General features: G+C 39.1%; 1 protein-coding gene and 1 non-coding gene across 3 annotated transcripts in view; one reads left to right on the top strand and one right to left on the bottom strand.

The window, feature by feature from the left end:
* Window positions 1-18,813, bottom strand: part of ZNF654 (zinc finger protein 654) — a 108,341-nt gene that overhangs the window by 40,805 nt on the left and 48,723 nt on the right. The window lies entirely within an intron of this gene.
* Window positions 2,634-2,737, top strand: LOC127483046 (U6 spliceosomal RNA). The gene has a single exon (XR_007909020.1). It is a non-coding gene; the product is annotated as a U6 spliceosomal RNA (small nuclear RNA).

Genomic DNA, 18,813 nt, shown 5'->3' with positions numbered 1-18,813 from the left:
GAAGAATGAAATGGGAGCAGGATTAGGAGGTGGGACGGGAGTGTATTTATTAAATAAAAGCTTTCTTAAAAAAAAAACAACAGTGGTTACACATAGGAGAATGATCTAAAATGGGCACAGAGGCTGACTCTGTGGCACAGTGGGCTAGGTTGCCACCTGTCATGCTAGCATCCTATATGCAGCTGCTCTAGTTCCAATCCAGCTCCCTGCTAATGCACCTGGGAAAGCAACAGCAGATGGCCTGAGTGCTTGGGCTCCTGCTAATCACGTGGTAGACCTGGAAGGAGTTACAAGATTCTGACTTAAGTCTATTCTAGCCCCGGCTTTTGTGGACATCTGAAGAGTGAACCAGCAGAGGGAAGTTCTCCCTTTCTCTCTCTGTCTTTCCTTCCTTCTCTGTAACTGTGCCTTTCAAATAAATAAATAAAATCTTTTTTTTAAATTTATTTGACAGGTAGAATTATAGAGAGACAGAGACAGAGAGAAAGGTCTTCCTTCGTTGGTTCACCCCTCAAATGGCTGCTACGGCCGGCGCTGCGCCGATCCGGAGCCAGGAGCCAGGTGCTTCTTCCTGGTCTCCCATGCGGGTGCAGGGCCCAAGGACTTGGGCCATCCTCCACTGCCCTCCCAGGCCACAGCAGAGAGCTGGACTGGAAGAGGGGCAGCTGGGACTAGAACCTGGTGCCCATATGGGATGCTGGTGCCGCAGACGGAGGATTAACCAAGTGAGCCACAGCACCAGCCCTAAATAAAATTTTTTTATTTTTATTTTATTTTTTTATTTTTATTTTTTTAATTTTTGACAGGCAGAGTGGACAGTGAGAGAGAGAGACAGAGAGAAAGGTCTTCCTTTTGCCGTTGGTTCACCCTCCAATGGCCGCCGCGGCCGGTGCATCACACTGATCCGAAGCCAGGAGACAGGTGCTTCTCCTGGTCTCCCATACCGGTGCAGGGCCCAAGGACCTGGGCCATCCTCCACTGCACTCCCTGGCCACAGCAGAGAGCTGGCCTGGAAGAGGGGCAACCGGGACAGAATCCGGCACCCAACCAGGACTAGAACCTGGTGTGCCAGTGCCGCAAGGTGGAGGATTAGCCTATTGAGCCACGGCACCGGCCTCCTAAATAAAATCTTAAAAAATAAAATGGGGATAAACTCCAGCTTCATTCTAGTATAATTAGACTGCAAAGAAAACCCCTAATTTTATATTTTTTCCAGTGGGATATATGGACAGATCAAGTTCACACAAAAACAAAGAGTAATTACCATGAAACACTGAGTCAACATTTAGATTACAATGTATGCTATCAACTACATCTAATAAATGATACATGGTTCCTCAAATTCTAGGTTCACATTGATTATTCTACTCCCAACAGAACTGATCAGTTTCAGTATATTTTCTATAAACAAATTATTTAGAAAATAAGTTATTTTATGTGATTTAGTATTAAAAATTATAAAGTTATTTAATATCATTTAGCATTCCTAAAGAAGTACAATGACAAATATAACAAACTTTTAACATTTTATTTTTTTATTTTTTGAAAGGCAGAGTGCACAGTGAGAGAGAGAGACAGAGAGAAAGGTCTTCCTTTGCTATTGGTTCACCCTCCAATGGCCGCCACTGCTGGTGCACCGCGCTGATCCGAAGGCAGGAGCCAGGTGCTTCTCCTGGTCTTCCATGGGGTGCAGGGCCCAAGCACTTGGGCCATCCTCCACTGCCTTCCCAGGCCACAGCAGAGAGCTGGCCTGGAAGAGGGGCAACCGGGATAGAATCCAGTGCCCCGACCGGGACTAGAACCCGGTGTGCCAGCGCCACAAGGCGGAGGATTAGCCTATTGAGCCGCGGTGCCGGCCAAAATTTTAACATTTTAATTCATCCAGCATGAACTAAGTTAGGAATACCTAAAGTAGCATTTTTATGAACATTTTGCCTTTAATCAAAGTAAGTCACCACTTTCTATTTGCATCTCAAATAAAACTTTTTTTTTTTTTTAAATGGGGCAAGTATTTAGCTTAATGACTAAGACACCTGTGTCCCATATCAGAGTGCCTGGGTTTCATTCCTGGCTCTCTCTCTCAGTTCCAACTTCCTACTGAAGCAGACCTGAAGCAGCAGATGATGAGGAGTCAAGTAACTGAGTTCCTACCACCTTCATGGGGAACCTGGATAGAGTTTCCAAGCAGTCTTGATTCTTGCAGGCATTTGGAAAATGAACCCACTTAGGGATACTGTGTGTATGTGTGTGTGTGCGAGTGTGCCCCAAGTTAAAAAGAAAGAAATGAATGAATGAATAAATCACTAACAAAGACTGAAATTTTCCAATGCAGGTATGTGAAAACATAGTTTAACAAATTATACACATGACAAATATTATACAACACTTTCTAAATGTAACAAAATTGCTATACTCTAAAAACTGGAATTTTATCAATTTGGTGACTTCTAAATTGAAAATATTGACAAACCAAAAAAGCTTAAAACCAGTTAAAAGCAAAATGATAAACTGTTAAAAAATTTGCTCGTTTCCATAATTAAAAATATTTTTATAATAATTTTTTAATTATAATTTTTAAAAAGGTCAACAACTCAGCAGAAATCTAGGATAGATTTTCACAAAAAGAAATGCAAGTGCTTGCTTCAGCAGCCCATATAATAAAATTGGAACGATACAAAGATTAGCATGGCCTCTGCACAAGGATGACATGCTAATCCATGTAGTGTTCCATATTTAAGAAATGCAAATACATTTTTTCAAGTATGAAAAGATGCTCTACTTAATTCATATAAGCAAAAGATATAAAGATGAAATACCATTTCTCCTACAAATTTATAAAAATGAATGTTATACCATGATGACTAGAGTACAGAAACAGGCTATGATATCTTATTGGAGGGACTTTAACTGAAACTAACTATTCTAGGGCAACACAGTGACAATCATCAAAATTTAAAATGTGGATTCCAAGATGGCAGATTATGGAGTGACATGCTGCACTAGGCTAGGGATAAATAGTAAGGGAAGGACTGAAGGAAGTGCACTCCCAGGGGAGAACTGGAGAGAAAACAGCACTGGAGGTCCTACAAGAAGAGGAATGTGGTGGACTTGTGCGGAGGGTGTGGACGCATGGCACAACACGAACACAGCTGCAGCAGAGTCAGAGTCGGGGACAGTTTGGAGGCAGAGGTGAGGCTGGACTGCAGCTACCTGTGGTGATACAGCTGGAAGGAGAGTGTTGCTTCAGTTCACACTGGAGCCCTGGGAGCCCGCGGTTGTTAGCGGTTGCCCATGGACCCAGTGGAAGTAGAGGGGGTATGTTTATTTCATCCTAACTTCCCCACAAAAGTGCCTGCTACCTGGCTGAGAAAGGGTGGGTGCCATTTTGGGTTTGGGTGGCAACTGTGGAAGCCTTTGTGCACACACACTGAGACAGGACGCTTTTTCCACAGTACCAGTAGCAGAGGCGGTCAGGGAGCAGCTTTGGGCCGGTGGCTCTATTGTACACATGTGATCCAGTCATTCCAGTGGAGGGAATGATCCACAGTCCCCACTGACTTTCAGCCTGGCTGGGAAGTAGCTAGGAAACCATGTGGAATGGTGAGGCACCCGCAGCCTCCCAGGATCAAAACACATAGGCGGAGCTGTCTCAGGGAACATCTCCCTCTGTTAACTGTACAGGCTGGCAGGGCAGAGAAGCCACTGGACACAATGACTGTGGGAGCTCGTGTGCTGAGACCATGGAGAATTTGTGGTTACATGAGAAGGTGCAGGATGTAGCTGCATATTGAGACACACCATGCCCAACCTGGACGTTACCCTGGATACTCGCCATACCCTGAAGTACTGACCAGAGCTCCCTGGCCACAGCCACCACACCCTTCTTGGCAAAGACATTCCATTAAGCCACAGAGGTATAGCTCAAAGATAAAAGCCATCAGAGGAAAAAAATAAAAAACTCCACAAATGCAGAAATTCAAGAAACAATAAGGAAGATACCATGACCCAAAGGAACATAACAAATATTACAATGTGAAGATGAAGAGATTGGTGGCCAACTCCGTGGCTCACTTGGTTAATCCTCCATCTGCGGCACCAGCATCCCATATGGGCACTGGGTTCTAGTCCCAGCTGCCCCTCTTCCAGTCCAGCTCTCTGCTGTGGCCTGGGAGGGCAGTAGAGGATGGCCCACGTGCTTGGGCTCCTACACCCGCATGGGAGACCAGGAAGAAGCACCTGGCTCCTGGCTTCGGATCGGCATAGCACCAGCCATAGCAGCCATTTGGGGAGTGAACCAACAGAAGGAAGACCTTTCTCTCTGTCTCTCTCTCTCACTGTCTATAACTCTACCTATCAAATTAAAAAAAAAAAAAAGATGAAGAGATTGAGGAAATGCCTGAAATGGAATTCAAAATAATAATCCAAAGATTACTCAAAAGCAATACAAAGCAAAATTATGAACTAAAGAAAAACATACATGACATGAATGAAAAATTTTCCCATGAAATTGAGACTTTAAAGAAAAATCAAAATGAAATATTCAAAATGAAGAATTCAATAGGCCAAATAAAAAATGTGGTGAAAACACTTAAGCAGTTTTGGCGAGGTAGAAGAAAGAATATATGAATTACAATACAACTCTGGAAATCTTACATCTGACAACAACAACAACAAAAAAAAAAAAAAAAAAAGAGAGAGAGAGAGAGAGAGATGGAAAAAACAGTGTGGAGATTTAAGGAATATTTTCAAATGACCCGAGAAACAGGTCTTAGGAGTTCCTGAAGTTACGGATACAGAGAATGGACTAGAAGGCCCATTTAGTGAAATAATGACAGACAACTTCCCAAATCTGGAGAAAGAAAGGGAAATCCAAGTATAGGAAGCATGTAGAACTTCCAATAGACATGATCAAAAAAGATCTTCACCACAACACATTGTAGTCAAACTTTCCACAGTAAAACAAAAAAAGTCTAAAATGTGCATGAGAGAAACAAAAGATTAATTCCAGAGGCTCTCCAATTAGATTAGCAGCAGACTTCTCATAAGAAACCCTAGATGCCCAAGATATAGTCCAAATCTTAAAAAAAAAAAAAAACAAAAAAAAAAAAACTGTCAACCCAGAATACTGTACCCTGCAAAGCTCTCATTTATGAATGAAGATGACATAAAGATGTTCCATAACAAACAGAAATTGAAAAAATTTCTTACCACTTACCAAGCCTTACAAAATATGCTTCATGATGGACTACACACAGAAACACAGAAAGATAGCCATCATTAGGAAAGAATGTGAATCAGTAAAAATACAAAAGAAATCCACGGTAATCAATGAGTATTTGTGGAAAAATGACAGGGCCAAGTCTTTATCAATAATCACCTTGGATGTAAATGGTATCAACTCTCCAGTTAAAAGATACAGACTGGCTGAATGGATTGAAAAGCAAGATCCATTTATTTGCTGCTTAAAAGAAACACATCTCACAAAGATACATGCAGGTTGAAAGTGAAAGGATGGAAAAACTTATTCCATGCTAACAGAAACCAAAAAAGAGCTGCTGTTGTCATCCTAATAGCACATAAAAGACTTTAACAGAAAAACTAAATTACAGTTATTCTTAAGTGTTGAAATTTAACTGAAATGTGATCCCTGTTAAACATAAGAGTGGGAATAAGAGAGGGAAGAGATGTATAATTTGGGACATGCTCAAGCTGACTTGCCCCAAATGGTAGAGTTAGAAACATACCAGGGGATTCCAATTCAATCCCATCAAGGTGGCATGTACCAATGCCATCTCACTATTCCAAGTGATCAATTTCAGTTCACAATTGATCATAATGAAAGGACTAAGAGTCAAAGGGAGCACATAAACAAGTCTAGTACCTGCTAACACTAACCGATAGAATAAATAAGGGGGAGAGTGATCCAACATGGGAAGTGAGATACTCAGCAGACTCATAGAATGGCAGATGTCCTAAATAGCACTCTGGCCTCAGAATCAGCCCTAAAGGCATTCGGATCTGGCTGAAAAGCCCATGAGAGTATTTCAGGCATGGAAAGCCAAGGCACGCTGGCAAAAGATCTCTGTGAGTGAGATCCCAGTGGAAAGAACAGGTCTTCAAAGAAGGAGGTACCTTTCTCTGAAGGGAGGAGAGAACCTTCACTTTGACTATGACCTTGTCTAAACAAGATAAGAATCGGAGAACTCAGAGGGCTTCCATAGCCTTGGAAACTCATGACTGGAGCATAGGGAGATTACTGATGCCATAGACAGGAGTGTCAATTGGTAAAGTCAACAACAGGAGTCACTGTGCACTTACTCCTCATGTAGGATCTCTGTCCTTAATGTGCTGTGCATTGAGATTTAATGCTATAACGAGTACTCAAACAATATATTTCACTTTGTGTTTCTATGGGGGTGCAAACTGTTGAAATCTTTACTTAATGTATACTAAACTGATCCTCTGTAAAAAAAAAAAAAAAAAAAAAGAAAAAGAAAAAGAAATTATCAACTCCCAACTTGACTCTCACTGGGATTAAACATGACAATAGGTCTGATCTGATTTCATCATCATTTAAAAAAAAATAATCTATTATTTTTCACTTTATGTTTCTGTGTGGGAGCAAACTGCTGAAATCCTTACTTAATGTATACTAAGCTGATCTTCTGTATATTAAGATAATCGAAAATGAATCTTGATGCAAATGGAAGGGGAGAGGGAGTGGGAAAGGGGAGGGTTGTGGGTGGGAGGGACGGTATGTGGGGGAAGCCATTGTAATACATAAATCGTACTTCGGAAATTTATATTCATTAAATAAAAGTTAAAAAAAAAAAAGAAACAAAGAAGGGCATTATGTAATGATTAAGAGATCAATTTCGGGCTGGCGCCACAGCTCACTAGCTAATTCTCCGCCTGTGGCACTGGCACCCTGGGTTCTAGTCCTGGTCACTCTACTTCCAGTCTAGCTCTCTGCTGTGGCCCAGGAAGGCAGTGGAGATGGCCCAGGTCGTTGGGCCCTACACCCACATGGGAGACCAGGAGGAAGCACCTGGCTCCTGGCTTCAGATCGGTGCAGCATGCCAGCCACAGCGGCCACTTGGGGGGTGAACCAACAGTAAAAGGAAGACCTTTCTCTCTGTCTCTCTTTCTCTCACTGTCTAACTCTGCCTGTCAAAAAAAAAAAAAAAAAAAGAGAGAGAGAGAGATCAGTTTAACAGGAAGATGTAACTATAATAAACATGTATGCACCTAATTATAGGGCACCTGACTATTTGGAAGAAATCTTAATAAATCTAAAGGGAGACATAGATTCCAATACAACAGTAATGTGAGACTTCAATACTGCACTTTCAGCAATGGACAGATCAACCAGACAGAAAACAACAGAGTTAATCAACACTATAAACCAAATGGACTTAACAGATATCTACAAAACATTTCATCCAACAGCTGCAGAATACACATTCTTCTCATCAGTGTATGGAACTTTCTCTAGGATTGACCACATGTTAGGCCATAAAGTAAGTCTTAGCAAATCAAAAAAAAAAAAAAAATGTAATCATAACATGCATCTTCTCTGACCACAATGGAATAAAGCTGGAAATCAACAATCCAAGAATCTCTATGCAAACACATGAAGACTAAACAACATGTTCCTGAAGGAACAGTGGATCATTGAAGAAATCAAGAGAGAAATCAAAAAGCTTCTGGAAACAAATGAAGCTGACAGTACATTATATCAAAATTTATGTGATACAGCAAAAGTGGTGTTAAGAGGGAAGTTTATAGGAATTAGTGCCTACATGAAGAAATTGGAAAAGTACCAAATAAATGAGCTATGGGTGCATCTCATGAACCAAGAAAAAGAACAAACCAAACACTAAATTAGTAGGAGGAAGGAAGTAATTGAAATTAGAGAATAAACAAAATGGAAATGAAAAAGAGCTGGTTTTTCAAAACAATAAACAAAATTGATACACCATTGCAACTAATCAAAAAAAAAATAGGGAGAAGACTCAAATAAATAAAATCAGAGATGAAAAAGAAATGTAACAACAGATACCACAGAAGTAAAAAGAATCATCAGGAATTACTACAAAGAGGTGTATACCAATAAATTGGGAAACATAGAAGAAATGGATAGATTCCTAGATACATAAAATCTACCAAAACTGAGTCGTGAATATATAAAAAACCTAAACAGAACACTAACCAAAACAGAGATTGATTCAGTAATAAAGACCCTCCAAACAAAGAGAAGCCCAGGACCAGACAACTTCACTGCTGACTTCTACCAGACATTTAAAAATGAATTAATTCCAATTCTCAAGCAATTCAAAACAATGAAAAGGAGGGAATCCACCCAAACTCCTTCTATGAAGACTACATCCCTTTAATTCCTAACACAGAAAAAGATGCAACAGAGAAAGAGAATTATAGACTAATATCCCTGATGAACATAGATGCAAAAATGCTCAACAAAATATTAGCTAATTGAATCCAACAACACATCAGAAAGATCATTCAACCTAACCAAGTGGGATTTATCCCTGGTATGCAAGGATGGTTCAACATTCCCAAATCAGTCAATGTGATATATCACATCAATAAACTGAAGAACAAAAATGATATGGTTATATCAATAGATGCAGAGAAAGCATTTGATAAAATACAACATCCTTTCATGATGAAAACCTTAAGTAAATTGGGTATAGGAGGAACATTCCTCAACACAATCAAGGCAATTTATGATAAACCCACTGCTAACATTCTTTTGAATAGGGAAAAGCTAAGATCTGGAACCAGACAAGGATTCCCACTCTCACCACTGCTATTTAATATAGTCCTGGAAGTTTTAGCCTGAGCCATTAGATAAGAAAAATAAATCAAAGAGATACAAATTAGAAAGTAGGAAATCAAACTATTCCTATTTGCAAATGACATGATTCTATATATAGGGGATCCAAAAGACTCTACTGAGAGACTTCTAGAATTCATAAACAAGAGTTTTGTAAAGTGGCAGGATATAAAGTCAACATGGAAAAATAGCCTTTCTATACAGAGACAATGTCATGGCTGAGATAGCACTTTTAAGATCAGTCACATTCACAGTATCTCCAAAAATAATTTAATACCCTGGAATAAATTTGACCAAGGATGTTAAAGATCTCTACAGTGAAAATTACAGAGCATTAAAGAAAGAATTAGAAGACATAAAAAATGAAAAATCTTCCATGTTCATGGATTGGAAGAAAAAAATACCATTAAAATGCCCATACTACCAAAAGCATTGTACAGATTCAATGCAATCCCAATTAAAATATCAAGGACATGAGAAAACTGTTACATTGATATGAACACATCAGAAAAAAATTCCTTGATATACTGTTAAACAATGCAGAGCTATCTTCATTATACTAGTCTCCCTTTATCTATAGTTTTGCTGTCAATCATAGACTGAAAATATTAAGTGAGAAAACTCAGAAATAAACAGTTAAGATGTTTTCAATTTCATGCCATTTTGAGTAAAATGATGAAATCTCATGTCATTTGGCTCCATCCCAACCAGGACATGAACTATCTCTTTATCCAATATACCTATGCAATATATGTTACTTGCCAGTTAGTGACTTAGTTGCTGTCTCAGTTACCAGATCACTGTCACACAATATTGCAGTGCTAGTGTTCAAGTAACACCTACTTTACTGTATTAGTCCCAAAGCACAAAGGTATGATGCAAGGAAGGGATGAAACATGGATGAACAGAATAACTGGTTCTTTATGACAATGTCACAAAGCATACAGAAAAATACAGCATTTAGAGTTCTGAACTATCTGCAGTTTCAGGAGACTTTAAGATATATGCCTCACAAATCATAGAGGACTGCTGTAGATTGTTTTTGTATAAGAGACAGACAGGATAGAGGGGATGAAGTCACATGCACACCAATACATAAAGTTAATATATGTCAGACTACCTAGAGGGATGAGAGAAGAAAAGGAGAATTAATTTTCATTATTAACTATTTTTAGATTTATTTTACTGCCCATCAGTATGGGTAAAAAGTGTCCAAATACACATCTGGAAGCATTTCTATCCCTAAAATTAAAGTACTATTTCACAATTGTCTCACATTTATTTTTTTGTTGCATGCTACAAAAATCAATTGTATATCTTTACATTCTCAAAGAATATTACAAAAATTAAAAACAACTTACAGTAACCCCAGAAATAAGAAAGAGTTATGTGTAAATTTAACAAAAAAGTACAATGCTATTACACTGAAATCTATGAAATATTGTTGAGGAAAATTAAGTTTCTAAATAGAATGATATCCTATGTTCATGGGTGAATATATAATATTATTATGATGTTAATACTCTGAAAATTGGTGAACAGATTCAATGAAATATCTAACAGAATCTCAGCATCCTTTTTTAAAAAACCTTTCTGAAGCTTAATTAATTTTATTTTTTAATTTTTATGCATTTTTTGAGAAACTTAACTGAAGAATGCAAGAATGATACAACTTTTGCAAACACATAGACATACTATAGCCTATGAGACATAAGAATATCCTGCATTTAATAGACTACAATGAAGTAAATCTTTGAGAACAGGTTTTACTATTAACTTTCGTAATCCAACTCTTTGAGGACAGAGGTCCTGCATAGGAACTTAGTACACAGCAACTCCTGTTTATAATTTAACAATTAACTCTCTTATGTATGACATCAGTGATCACTTGAGGCTCTTTTTTTTGTTTTTTTAAAGACTTATTTATTTATTTGAAAGTCAGAATTACACAGAGAGAGGAGAGGCAGAGAGAGAGAGAGGTCTTCCATCTGCTGGTTCACTCCCCAGATGGCTGCAACAGCCGGAACTGTGCCTATCGGAAGCCAGGAGCCAGGAGCTTCTTCCTGGTCTCCCACGTGGGTGCAGGGACCCAAGGATTTGGGGCATCTTCCACTGCTTTCCCAGGCCATAGCAGAAAGCTGGATCATAAGTGGAGCAGCCGGGACTCAAACCAGCACCCATATGGGATGCCGGCGCTTCAGGCCAGGGCGTTAACCCGCTGTGCCACAGCGCCAGCCCCCACCTGAGGCTCTTGACATGAGCTGCCTATGTTATAGAAGTCTACTGAATCCACAATCTCCTTCAGTTTCTGGGGTCAGAGTGCTACTTAAAGCAATTGTCATTCCATGAGTCTGCTCTATGGACTGCTTTCCAATGATGGAGCATTCACTCCTTTTTAATTCTATTATTATTACCAAACACTTAATCCTATCCATATGCTGACTTAAACATTTAAACTACTATTTTTACCACCTGGCTTAAGGGGATTTGGGTTTTCATGGCAAGTTTTTAAACTGTATCCCCCCCCCCCTTTTTTTTTTATTTGAAAGTCAGAGTTACACAGAGAGAGAAGAGGCAGAGAGAGAGAGAGAGGTAGGTCTTCTATCCGCTGGTTCACTCCAGATGGCCACAACGGCCGGAGCTGCACTGATCCGAAGCCAGGAGCCAGGTGCTTCTTCCTGGTCTCCCATGCGGGTGCTCTCAAGCACTTGGGCGATCCTCCACTGCCCTCCCAGGCCACAGCAGAGAGCTGAACTGGAAGAGGAGCAACCAGGACTAGAACCTGGCACCCATATAGGATGCTAGCGCCACAGGTGGAGGATTAACCAAGTGAGTCATGGGACCGGCCCCTAAACTGTACCCTTAGAAGTAAGTCTGTAGGAATGTATGTAGAACTATGCAGCATTACAGTTACAAACTTCATACATTTCACAATAACAACTTTAGGAACATGGTGATTCTTCCCATCTTGGCACCCTCCCACCCACTTTCCCACACCCCTTATTCCTCCCTCTTATTCCCACTCTTATTTTTCACTAAGACCTATTTTGAATTAACTTTATACACATGTGATTAACTCTATGTTAAGTAAAGAGTTCAACAAATAGCTGAGAAAAAAAAAAAAACTGTTCCTCAACAGTCAAGACAATTGCTGTTCAAAGTCATTGCTTCTAAAAGTGTCAGTTTCACTTCTACAGATTACCTTTTGGGTGCTCTATTAGTTATCACAGGTCAGGTAGAACATATGCTATTTGTCCCTTTGGGACTGGCTTATTTCACTAAGAATGATGTTTTCCAGGTTTATCCATTATGTTGCAAATGACATTATACCATTTTATTTATTTTTGTAATGCTATGTAGTATTCCATAGTGTACATATCCCATAATCTCTTTATCCAATCTTCAGTCCACAGACATTTGGGTTGATTCCATATCCTATCTATTATGAATTGAGCTGCAATAAACATGGGGCTACAGATAACACTTTCATATGCTGATTTCATTTCCCTTGGGTAAATTCCAAGGAGTGGGATGGCTGGGTCATATGGTAGGTCTAGATTCAGATTTCTGAGGTATCTCCATACTGTCTTCCATAGTGGTTTTATCAGTTTACATTCCCACCAACAGTGGATTAGGATATCTTTTTCCCCATGTCCTTGCCAGCATTTGTTTTTTGTTCATTTGTGTATGACAGCCATTCTAACTGAAGCCACGTTGTGGCTTGGATTTGCACTTCTCTGACAGCTAGTGATCCTGAGCATTTTTTCAGGTATTTGCTGGCCATTTGGATTTCCTCTTTTGAAAAATGTTTAACTTCCTTGCACATTTAATAACTGGGTAGTTTGGTTTGTTGTTCTTGAGTTTCTTGATCTCTCTATATTTTGGTTATTAATCCTTTATCAGTTGCATAGTTTGCAATAATTTTCCCATTCTGCTGGTGGCCTATTCATTTTGCTGATTGTTCTTTTGCAGTACAGAAGCTTCTCAATTTGTTGTAATCCCATTTTTCAATTTTGGCTTTGATTGCTTGTGCCTCTGGGGTCTTTTCCAATAACTGTTTGTCTATGGTAATGTCTTGCAGGAATTCTCCAATGTTCTCTAATAATAATTTGATGGTATAGGTCATAGATTTAGGTCTTTAATCCATTTTGAGTGGATTTTTGTGTAAAGTGTAAGGTAGGGGTTTTGCTTTATACTTGTGCATGTGGACATCCAGTTTTCCCAGCACCAATTGTTGAAGATCGACTGTCCTTGCTCCAGGGATGAATTTTAGCTCCTCTGTCAAAGATACACTGTTTGTCGAAGCTTGTGTTGATTTCTGGCAAATCTATTTTGTTCCATTGGTCTATCTATTATAACCAGGCTCTTTGGTTATAATTATCCTGTAATATATTTTGAAATATGGTATTATGATGCTCCTGGCTGTTTGTGTTGTATAAGATTGCTTTCACTATCGGGGTCTCCTGTGTTTTCAAATTAATTTCAGCATAATTTTTTTCTATATCTGAGAAGAATGTTCTTGGTCTTTTGATTGGTATCGTACTGAATCCATAAATTGCTTTTGGTAGTATGGACATTTTGATGATATTGATTTTTCCAATCCATGAACATGGAAGATTTTTCCCTTTTTTTTGGTGTATTTTTCTATTTCTTTCTTTAATGTTTTGTAATTCTCATCATAGAGATATTTGACACCCTTGGTCTTCCAAAGTATTTCATTTTTTTGGTAGCTATTGTGAATGGAATTGATCTTAGAATTTCTTTCTCAGCCATGGCATTGTCTGTGTATACAAAGGCTATTGAGTTTTGTGTATTGATTTTATATACTACTACTTTACCAAACTCTTTTATGAGTTACAATAGCCTCTAGGTGAAGTCTTTTGGATCCCCTTGTCATCTGCAAATAGGAATAGTTTGACTTCCTCTTTTACAATTTGTATTCCTTTGATTTCTTTATCTTGCCTAATGGCGCTAGCTAAAACTTCCAGGATTATACTAAATAGAAGTGGTGAGAGTGGGCATCCTTGTCTGGTTCCAGATCTCAGTGGAAATGCTTCCAGCTTTTCACCATTCAACAGGACACTGGCTGTGGGTTTGTCATAAATTGCCTTAATTGTATTGAAGAATATTCCTTCTATACCCAATTTTCTTAGAGTTTTCATCATAAAACTTTGTTGTACTTTTATCAAATGCTTTTTCTGCATCTACTGAGATAATCATATGGTTTTGTTCTTCAATGTTAATGTGATATATCACATTGATTGAATTACAAATGTTGAACCATCCCTATATATCAGAGATAAATCCAGTTTCCCATAAGTATTCCTATTTTTCACTTTGGATTTCTTTTATACTTTTACTGGGAGATTTTCTGTCTTCACATTGTATCATAGTGATGACCAAGCTTCTGTGTTTCTGCCTTCACATTCTATCATAGTGATGACCATGTTTCTGTGTGTAGCAAATCCTTAAGCATCTTTTGTAAGGCTGGACAGGTGGTGACAAATTCTTTTAATTCTCTTTGTTATGTAAGGTCTTTATTTCACTTTCATTCATAAATTAGAGCTTTACAGGGTACAGCTTTTTTCTCTTAAGACTTGGAATATATCTCTACATTCTCTCACAGCCTGGAGGGTTTCTGATAAGAAGTCCACTGTGAGTCTAATTGGAGATCCTTTGAAAGTAGTCTGGTGTTTCTCTCATGCATATTTTAGAATTTTTTCTTTATGTTTTACTCTGGAGAGTTTGATTACACTGTGTCAATGATCTTTTTTGGTCATGTTTATTGGGAGTTCTATGTGCTTCTTGTACTTGGATATCTGTTTCTCCAAATTAGGGACTTTTTTTATTATTTCACTGAAAAAGCCTTCTTTTTTTTTTTAAACTTTTATTTAATGAATATAAATTTCCAAAGTACAGCTTATGCATTACAATGGCTTCCCCCCCAATAATGTCCCTCCCACCCGCAACCCTCCCCTTTCCCACTCCCTCTCCCCTTCCATTCATATCAAGATTCATTTTCGTTTCTCTTTATATACAGAAGATCAGTTTAGCATACATTAAGTAAAGATTTCAACAGTTTGCTCCCACACAGAAACATAAAGTGAAAAATACTGTTTGAGTACTAGTTATAGCATTAAATCTCAATGTACAGCACATTAAGGACAGAGATCCTACATGAGGAGTTAAGTGCACAGTGACTCCTGTTGTTGACTTCACAACTTGACACTCTTGTTTATGGCATCAGTAATCACCCTAGGCTCTTGTCATGAGCTGCCAAGGCTATGGAAGCCTTTTGAGTTCACCAACTCTGATCATATTTAGACAAGGTCATAGTCAAAGTGGAAGTTCTCTCTTCCCTTCAGAGAAAGGTACCTCCTTCTTTGATGACCCGTTCTTTCCACTGGGATCTCACTCACAGAGATCTTTCATTTAGGGTTTTTTTTTTTTTTTTTCCAGAGTGTCTTGGCTTTCCATGCCTGAAATACTCTCATGGGCTTTTCAGCTGGATCCGTATGCCTTAAGGGCTGATTCTGAGGCCAGAGTGCTGTTTAGGACATCTGCCATTCTATGGGTCTGCTGTGTATCTCACTTCCCATGTTGTATCATTCTCTCCCTCTTGATTCTATCAGCTAGTATTTGCAGACACTATTCTTGTTTATGTGATCCTTTGGTTCTTAGTCCTATCATTATGATCAATTGTGAACAGAAATTGATCACTGGGACTAGTGAGATGGCATTGGTACATGCCACCTTGATGGGATTGAATTCGAATCCCCTGGTATGTTTCTAACTCTACCGTTTGAGGTAAGTCAGCTTGAGCATGTCCCGAATTGCACATCTCTTCCCTCTCTTATTCCCACTCTTATATTTAACAGTGATCACTTTTCAGTTAAGTTTCAGCACTTAAGAAGAGTTGTGTATTGATTACAGTATTCAACCAAAAGTATTAGGTAGAACAAACAAAAAAAATACTAAGAGGGATAACATATCAAGTTGCTCATCAACAGTCAGGGTGAGGGCTGATCAAGTCACCTTTTCTCATAGTGTTCATTTCAGTTTAACAGGTTTCCTTTCTGAAAAAGCCTTCTAATCCTTTCTCTCTTTCCATGTCTTCAGGGACTCCTTAGACCTATATGTTGGGATGTTTGATGGTATCCTGTAGATCACCAACAGTGTTTTGTATTTTTCTAATTTCTTCTTGTTTTTGGCCTGACTGTAAAATTTCCAGAGCTTTGTCTTTTAGCTTGGATGTTCTTTCTGTCTCACTAACTCTGTTGTTAAGACTTTCCACTGCATTTTTATTTGATCTATTAAATCTTTCATTTCTAGCATTTCATTTTGATTTCTCCTCAAGATCTCAATTTCATGTGAAATATTTTCATTCATATTATATATAGTTTTCTTTAGTTTGTGAATCTGCTTCTGAGTAATCCAATAATTAGTTTTTTAACTCCATTTCTGGTATTTCCTCAATCTCTTCAACTTCATATTCTAATATAAAAATGTTGTAGTCTTCCTTTAGTGGGCTCATAGTGTCTTCCTTATTTTTGTGTTTTGAATTTCTGCCTTTGTTTTTCTCATCTGTCGAATTTTTTTTTTTTATTTTTTTTGGCCTGATGGCTTTTATCTTTGATCTGCGTCTCTGTGGCTTAGTGGGACGCTAACAGTTTCATTGAATACCAAGAGGTATGTGCTGGGTGTGGCCAGAGTGCTGTTTAGTATTCCAGGGTGGCGTGAGTATCCAAGGTAGGACCCCAGTCGGGTTTGCAGCTCTCCTCTGGTTGACTGGCTAGAGAAGAATGGTCACCTCTGTTGGTGAACCAGCCCTTCCCCTCCCAGCTAAAGGATGCTCACTACTCATTCACACTGTTTTGTGAACTGCACATTATGCATATTTTATCTGTGGAGTCTTTCCTATGAGCATGGTTCCCTCTCCTATGAGCTGCTATAGGCAACCGAGGAACTCAGAGAGTGCAGAGAAGTGCTCTGTGGTTGCCCAGGACTTAGCCATGCTCTGCCTCCTCTTGTGCAGTTACTGTTTTCTTAGATTCAGCTCACAGGGTTTTCCAGGTTGTGGGTTGCCAGTGGAGCCTCTCTGCCCCGCTAGCCAGTCCTGTCTATAAGCAAATTAAATTGTTCCCAGAGCCACTGTCTGTATATGTTCCTCCCAACCAGATTTGGTGCCAGTGGGGAAGGCAGGTTTTTCTCTCTGGTCAGATTTATGGTTCACAGGTGCACACAGCACCCACCCACTGAAGCCCTACTTGCTTCTCAGTTGTGCTGAGTGGGTAGGAGAGTCCCACAGGCAGCACTTCCCCTCCTTAGTTGGGGCACTCCCTCCCCTCCCATTGCAGGGTAACCAGTGCAGTGCAACTGGCAGGTGGAGGCCTTCATCCTCAGCTTCCTCTGAATTGCTGTGACCCTCACCGACTCATTGACCCCAGCTATTACCAAGTGCGCGCAAAGAAGCTGGGGTGGCTGCCACCTGCTGTGTCCAAAAAGAGCGTCTTCATTCTTCCCGCTGGCCGCAGGTCTCTGCTGTAACAGGCAATGGAGAAGGGAGAGAGATGCACCACCTTTTTTCTTTTTCCTGCCTTTGGGTGATCAGTTGCCTGCTGTTTGTGGGGGATCTGTGTGAAACTCCAAAAGCAGTTCGACAAGCTCTCCCTCCTGTTGTATCAGCGAGCGCCATGGGCCCATGGAATTCCCTCTCACCTGGCTTGCCTGGACAGGCATCCTCCTCCCTGGATCCAAGTTGGCAGGTCTTCCATTGTGTATTTGCTCTCTCCGCATATGTCAGGAGCGCCTCCAATGCTCCCGAAGGGTCTACCACCACAGATCCCCCACAACTTTATCCTGAGATTGTACTTTCTCTCCTTTTTAAAAATATTAATTTCTCCCCACGTAAATCAGACCATCCTGTCACTATTCCACCATCTTGCAACCCGCATCTCACCTTTAAGCACAGAGCTTCAGCTGATATAGTTATTTCATATGGCTGTCAATATTTTTAAATTATTAATAATAGATTGTCAGTATTTTAAAATTGAACCTAGATTTCACTTGCTCTTATAAAACAGAAAGACTGTAACAAAAGACTTGTATCTCCCTCTGGCAGAGTAAGTTGAGCATCTTCAGACCTTACATACGGTATGAATGCTGTCTTCCAATTTCCCAGCCTCCATTTACCTTTCTAATTTCTCCAACATACTGCCTAGTTTATTACTTGCCATTCCCTTCCTGTTCTACTGATTGAGATTAATGATCTATAGCAGAAAATCCCAAACTTCTTATCATGACAAAAAACCTTTACGTTGGATTCGAACCTGCCCTTATACATTACAAATTATTTTACCATAATTTCCATGCCCCCTAGTCATACAAACTTCTCCCTGTTCCATAAAATACCTATGGTCTTTCAGGTCTTTCTGTTTCTTCCTCAAGACCTACTTACATGATTTCACTTGAAACTTGGCCTAAAAAACATAAATGATTCTTTTTTACTATATTACTGTACTTTATATATCTATTATACTATTTCAAAACATGTGGGATTTAAAATTGTAGAAGGGAGTGGAGTTGCATCATAATGCTGTGTAGGTAGTATTTACTGATAGAGCAATTAATTGCATTGAAGCAGATAGAAATAAAAAGTTTAGTAGTAGAGATAAAATGTGCTATAGCAATGAATTTAGAAATTAGTAAGTAAATCAATGTGACCTTGTAGAGAATCAAATATGCAATGTGAACATGAAAAAGGTGAACCAACATATGGAAGCCTATATTTTCCAAGCTACTACTAACTCAATAACAAGACACAACCCCATGATAATGATACTAAAATTAAAAAAAAAAAAAAAAAAAAACTACATGCAAAATAACAGTAAGAAAAAGCAAAACAACATTGTCTAGCTAATTTTGCCTTAGAGAAAGATTCAGGTAACTAGTGGTTA

The sequence above is a fragment of the Oryctolagus cuniculus genome, chromosome 4, assembly GCF_051225735.1.
Source record: "Oryctolagus cuniculus isolate XC-2025 breed Fujian yellow rabbit chromosome 4, ASM5122573v1, whole genome shotgun sequence".
NCBI classification, from domain to species: domain Eukaryota; kingdom Metazoa; phylum Chordata; class Mammalia; order Lagomorpha; family Leporidae; genus Oryctolagus; species Oryctolagus cuniculus.
This window is presented reverse-complemented; position numbering and strand designations above follow the sequence as displayed.